The following is a 6,000-nucleotide window of genomic DNA, read 5'->3' as shown; positions in this document are numbered from 1 at the left end:
TGGTGATGCCTGTCTATTAAATTTGGCAGCAGGTGTGCCATGTTTAACTTCAGTGAGAACGCTTTCCGTGGCGTGTGAGGCAGGAGGACTATTGAAGGGAGTTGAAGAATGAATGGGAATTGAGGACAGCTGAGATGGCGGTGGTCAGACGCCAAAGAGAATGAGGGTCTTTTGCACTGAGGACAGCCTTTCGGGGCCCAAGGCAAGGCCCCAGAGTGGTAGTTACCAAAGGCTGGTACACAAACCCGTAGCATCAGGCACCCGGTCACCTACTAGGAAAGCAAGGGACCTACCCAAGATTTAACTGAATCAAAAACCACAGGCTAGAGCCCTGAAATCTGGGTTTAACAAGCTCCCAAGTGATTCTGATGTAGGCTAAAGTCTGAGAACTAGGCCCTAGGAGCCTGGAGAAAAAGCTTTGACAGAGTTGGTGCCATCTGTGTCAGGGAGGCATCTGTGCGTGTTGTGAACACGAGTCCAGCTGGGCTTGCTGGAAGTAGAGAGTCTAGTCTGGGGTGGGGGTGGGGGTATTGGGCCTAAGGGCATGAATTTCTGTAAAGCAAGCAAATGAAGAAAAGGACTGGTTCCTTCCCCGGCAGGATCCCTGCTGCTTAAGTATGATGTACACCTGTTTTGGTCTTTCAAGCAGATCAGCAGCTTGACATCTTTCCACTCCTCTGAGCAACATAGTAGAGAGCAGATCTCTTGAAGGACGAGCCTGCTGTTTGGCTGAAGCTGTCACAAAGTGGCATTTCTCACAATACTTGCAGAGCCCCTGGGAAATGTTAACCAGAAACTCGATCTGCTCTTTGACTTCAGTCTTTATGGCTGAAAACCTTTCTAAAATGGATCTGTCTTTTTGTCACTTCAGAGACTAGGATAATATCCAAAGTAGCAATGTTGTGAAAGATTTATTATCTTTGCAAAGCAGAGTGGCTTTAAGATGAGCTCTCTAATAGTGGCACTCTTATTCATTTGTGTTCTGATTTTCTTTCTTGGGAGGAAAAGATTGGGTTGGAGGGAGTTCCTGCTGGGTGCTGGGACTTGCTTGTGACCTTCAGCATACATAACCTATGGGGCCTTCTGTTATGAATGGCGGCGTCGGATTTCCCTTTAGGGCTATAATGAAAGTCATCTGTCCAGTGGCAGAGAGCAGGAAGGATGGTACAAAGTAAACGATAAGAGCAGGGCCGGTTAGCTCCTGGTTTTATCTCTAAAACTTAGAATTATAACAGCACCCAGTAAACATGTTGAGTGAATAACAGAACGTGGTAATTGCAATTGAATTTTGGATCATTCTGGAACCTACGGTCTCAGGGCTACTATTCTAAGCATTAATTCTCACCATAGGGGACCACAAATACAGCATGAATAGGCAGGACTAGCTACATAATTTGTGGGGGCCAGTGCAAATTGAAAATGCAGGGCCCCTCAGTCAAAAATTAGTAACGTCAAGGTAGTAACAGCAGAGCATTAAACCAAATGTGGGCTCTTTCCAGGTGTGAGGTCCTTTGCTCCTGCACAAATCCCATGAAATCAGACCTACAGGTAGGAGACGGGGTAAAATCTTTCTAATCTTGGTGACATAAAAACACTTTTTTGCAGAAATCCTTGAAATGACCTTTTGATGTAGTTTTTCCCTCCTTTTCTATGAAAGAGAAGGGCAATATGAAAATGGAAGTTGTCTGTGACAGTATTAGGTTATCCCAGTTCTCTTCCACCTTGGAATGCATCCAGTCTTTGCCACATTGCTCTATAGTGCCTCCCGCTGGAGAGATCGAGTATATTTCCCCACCCACTGATGTGGGACTTGGCATGTGACTCCTGGGGCAATGGAATGTTAGTGGCCATGACATGAGCACAGACTTTAAAGGTGCTCCTGTAGTTTGGCTTGGCTCCCTATGCTCCTGTCCTTTACCATGAGAAGAACTGTCCCAGGCTGCTGCTGGTCCAAGGAAAATGAGAGAAATGTGGAGTACACTTGGTCCCAATCCGTAACCCAAAGCAGAACTGCCCCAGCTGCTCCACAGACCTGTGAGGAAGAAAAAGAAATGCTTTTGGTAAGCCACTGGGACTTTGGAGAATTTGTTATATACCATTTAGATAGCAGAAACCTAACTAATAACGTGTCTTTCAGGTGGATCCTAGTAAGCAGATATTTTATTGCGTTGAAAAAAATAAAAAAGACTTTGGGGATGCTGAGAATGACAAAGGGGAGGTTAAAGAAAGAATCCAAATCAATGTTGGACATCAATATACCATCCTGATGCTCGACTCAAGCCAGTGAGTGCTACACAAAAGACTATAAACAGTGCTAAGCTGGATATCATGAAAGAGATCTTATTGTATTTGTCTTTGTTTTTTAGAGAGAACTTGCATACTTGCATAGTAGCTCCCTGAAGCAGCAGAAGGAGAAAGAGGCTTCATTTTTAGGAATGCTGCTCTGGTGTTTTGGCAAAGGTAGACACAGCAGCTACCAGCTCATCAGCTTCAGCAGCAGGGAGGATCGCCTCGATATTTAACAGCCAGAACAGAAAGGGCTCCAACCAATCAGGGAGAGGCCCCGCCCCTGACCCATCTTCAGGGCAGGTGAGCAGTGATCAGCTCACCAAAAATAGGATGCAGAGTTGAGGACTGTTTTCCAAGAAATCCAGTAAAAGTCCCAAGCCTATGCTGTGAGCCAGGGTTGTTGAGTTGGATTAACTCAGAATATATGACCGAAGAGTGAAAAGGAGAGTTTCACTGTGGCAGGTAGAATAATGCTCTCAACACCACACCAAAGAGGTATATATCCTAATCCAGAAGAAACTGTGAATAGGTTACATGGCAAAGAGGAATTAAGGTTGCCAATCAGCTGACCTTAAACTAGGGAGATTATCCAGGTAAACCCAATCTAATCATCAGCATTCTTAAAAGTGGAAGAAGGGGCAGAAGAGGAACAACCAGAGAGATGGTAGCGTGAGAAGGACTTGGCCTGATGCTGCTGGCTTTGAAGATGGAGGAATGAGGCCACGAGCCATGGAATGAGGGCAGTCTTTAGAAACTGGAAAACGCAAAGGAACAGATTCTCCCCAAGGGGCTCCAGGAGGACAGAGCCCTGCTGATACCTTAACTTTAGCTCCACGAGACCTATTTTTGATTTACGAACTCCAGAAGCAAGTAAGATAATAAATTTGTATTATTTTAAGCCACTAAATTTATGGTAATTTGTTACAGCAATGATAGAAAACATACATTCCCCAACAGGAAACTTCTAGAGCACTCTTACTAAAATGAAAGGGAAATACTGGACTAGCAGACAAATAGACCAGAACAGATGTGTACTGTAGACTAGGTCCCTGGGATCTCTTGTTCTATGTCTCCCTGGATATTTTCCCAGGGGAGACAGAACGTGCTTTACAAAGTGTTGTCGATAGTAGCATGCGTGTGTTCTAAAAAGCCAAAGCTCACAGCACTTGCCAGCAAGAGCAGAAAAGCCTGAGAGTGTTGCTCTGAAGGCACTCCGCATAGACTGAAAACCTGGTTCCTTCCCTCGTCATCTGAGTTTCCCTAGGCAAGTTAACCTCTATGTGCCTTAGTAAAAGAGGATGAGAAATATGTATCTGGTGGAGTTTTTATGAGATTTAACAATGTTAATACATAAAATTAATATTCATGACTGGCGTGTGGTTAAGGCTCAATAAATGTTAATGTTTGCTGTTATGACTAATACTATGAGGCAGTATGTATAGAGATTAATAACCCTGGATCTGGAGCCAGATTCCCTGGGGTCAAAGCCAGCTATGTCACTTACAACATCTGTGCTTGGGCAAGTTATTTAACAGCTAAGAGGCCTAGTTTCTTGATGTGTAAAATGGGGATAGTAAAGGTACTCGCGATTGTGATGGGGATTAATCAATTAATACCCGTGAAGTCTTAGAACAATGTCTGATACATCCAATAAAGGTCCTCTGTCATCATCATCATCACTGTCATCAGTACTACGGGACCACCATCACTCTGGATGATTAGCAACTAGACAGCCCCACCATGAATTCGGTAGCATCTCATGTGATCATGCAGACTTTTAGGTTAAGAAGAACCATGGTGCCCAGACTGCAGGAGTCACAGGGAGCAACACCATCTTTCTTGTTATCAGGAAATCAAATCATAGGAGCACCTAGGTAAGATGCATGTGAAAGGAAAGTGAAGAAATGAGTCATCAGAAACACCGTGAGGAAAGACTCCTAAAAGAGAGAGAGCCTATCTGCTTCTTTTTTCTATCCTCTGCAATTATGCAAGGTTGCACTCACCTGTTGCTTTTGATTCAATGTTTTTACACTTTGTAACATAGTAAGAACATTAGGTTAAGGAACCTTGCCATTTTCCTATTCAGAGCAGTCCTCTCCACAATACCAAGAATTCCCACTTTAGTAGATAATGACAAGAAATATGACAGCCCATTAGTAAACAGGCAAATCATTTCATGGCAACAGTAGATTTAATCAAAACATTCTGGTTTTCCCCTCATCTGAACCCACACAAGGAATGAACCAATCCAATTGGAAAAAATATTTGTTTTATCTTTGACACATTTATTTACTCTTAGGGACTGTTTAACTTCATCGGGCAGAGAAGTTGGAGACAACAAAAATACTAGAGGTACTGAACAGCCTCCTCTATCTCTGGCACCAGGCAGAAATGGCCTGAATGTATTTCCACAAGAACCTATTCTTGAGCTTTTTCTTGAAATCCTTTGCCCTCCTCTTCACGGGGGAGAATTAAACTGCTTTGGTGCCAAGTTTTGGGGGGTAGGGTGCAGAATGGGAATTGGGGGAAATAAGTCATTTAACAATTCTGCCCATCCATGCAAGTGATTTCAAAATATGAAATACTCATTCCAGAAAATTTGCTGACAATTTATTATTCAAAGTATTGTGTAGGTGTTATAGGGAGGCAAAGATATATTAGATACGGATGAAATTGCAAGGAACTCCCAAAGAAGTCACATAAAAGACACACAGATACCTGTGGGGAGTAGAAACATAAGGGTGTGTTTTAGGTTGGATTCCTGGAAGTATTGCTAGAGCAGGCCTTGTGTTCTTTATGGAGGGAGGGATCTGGGGTGAGAACATTGAGGTTGTGAGTGGAGGAGGACAGGGCAGGAGAGAAGCTAGGCAAAGAAGTAGGCGTAACTGGAGTCTGATCCCGTGAGGAGCTCTGAAGGATGGTTGGTGCCTATGGTATAATGAAAAATATATATATATCTGGTTCTTGTCCCTGACTGGGGAGCACAGAGCTCCTGAAACCCTTAGAAGTTATCTTTTGTGTGCTAATGAGATGAGTCCTGTGGGTCCCAGATAGCTTCAAGATGGGAGTTGGTCACCAGAAAAATCAACAATATGATTAGAGGGTTAGAACTCTTAGCCCACTTGCCAACCTCTGGAGAGGGCAGAGGGGTGGAGATTGAGGTCAATTCAGCAATGGCCAATGATTTAATCAACCATGCCTATATAATGAAACCTCCCTAAACAATGGGGTTCAGAGAGTTGCTTTTTAAAATTGAAGCATAGTTGATTTACAATGTTGTGTTAATTTCTGCTGTACAGCAAAGTCATTCAGATATATATACACATTCTTTTTTAAAATATTCTTTTGCATTATGGTTTATCACAGGTTATTGACTGTAGTTCCCCATGCTGTACAGTAGGACCTTGTTGTTTACACACTCTATGTATAAAACTTACATCTGCTAACCCCAACCTCCCACTCCATCATGTCTTCCCCAGCCCTCTCCCCCTTGACAACCACAAGTCTGTTCTCTATGTCTGTGAATCTGTTTCTGTTTCATAGATAAGTTCATTTGTGTCACAGTTTAGATTCCAAATATGTGATATCATATGGTATTTGTCTTTTTCTGACTTACTTTACTTAGTATGATAATCTCTAGGTCCTTCCATGTTGCTGCAAATGGCATTATTTTGTTCTTTATTATGGCTGAGTAGTATTCCATCGTATACA

This window comes from Hippopotamus amphibius, chromosome 7, assembly GCF_030028045.1.
Source record: "Hippopotamus amphibius kiboko isolate mHipAmp2 chromosome 7, mHipAmp2.hap2, whole genome shotgun sequence".
NCBI classification, from domain to species: Eukaryota; Metazoa; Chordata; class Mammalia; order Artiodactyla; family Hippopotamidae; genus Hippopotamus; species Hippopotamus amphibius.
The sequence above is the reverse complement of the archived record's forward strand: the minus strand, read 5'-3'. Positions refer to the sequence as shown.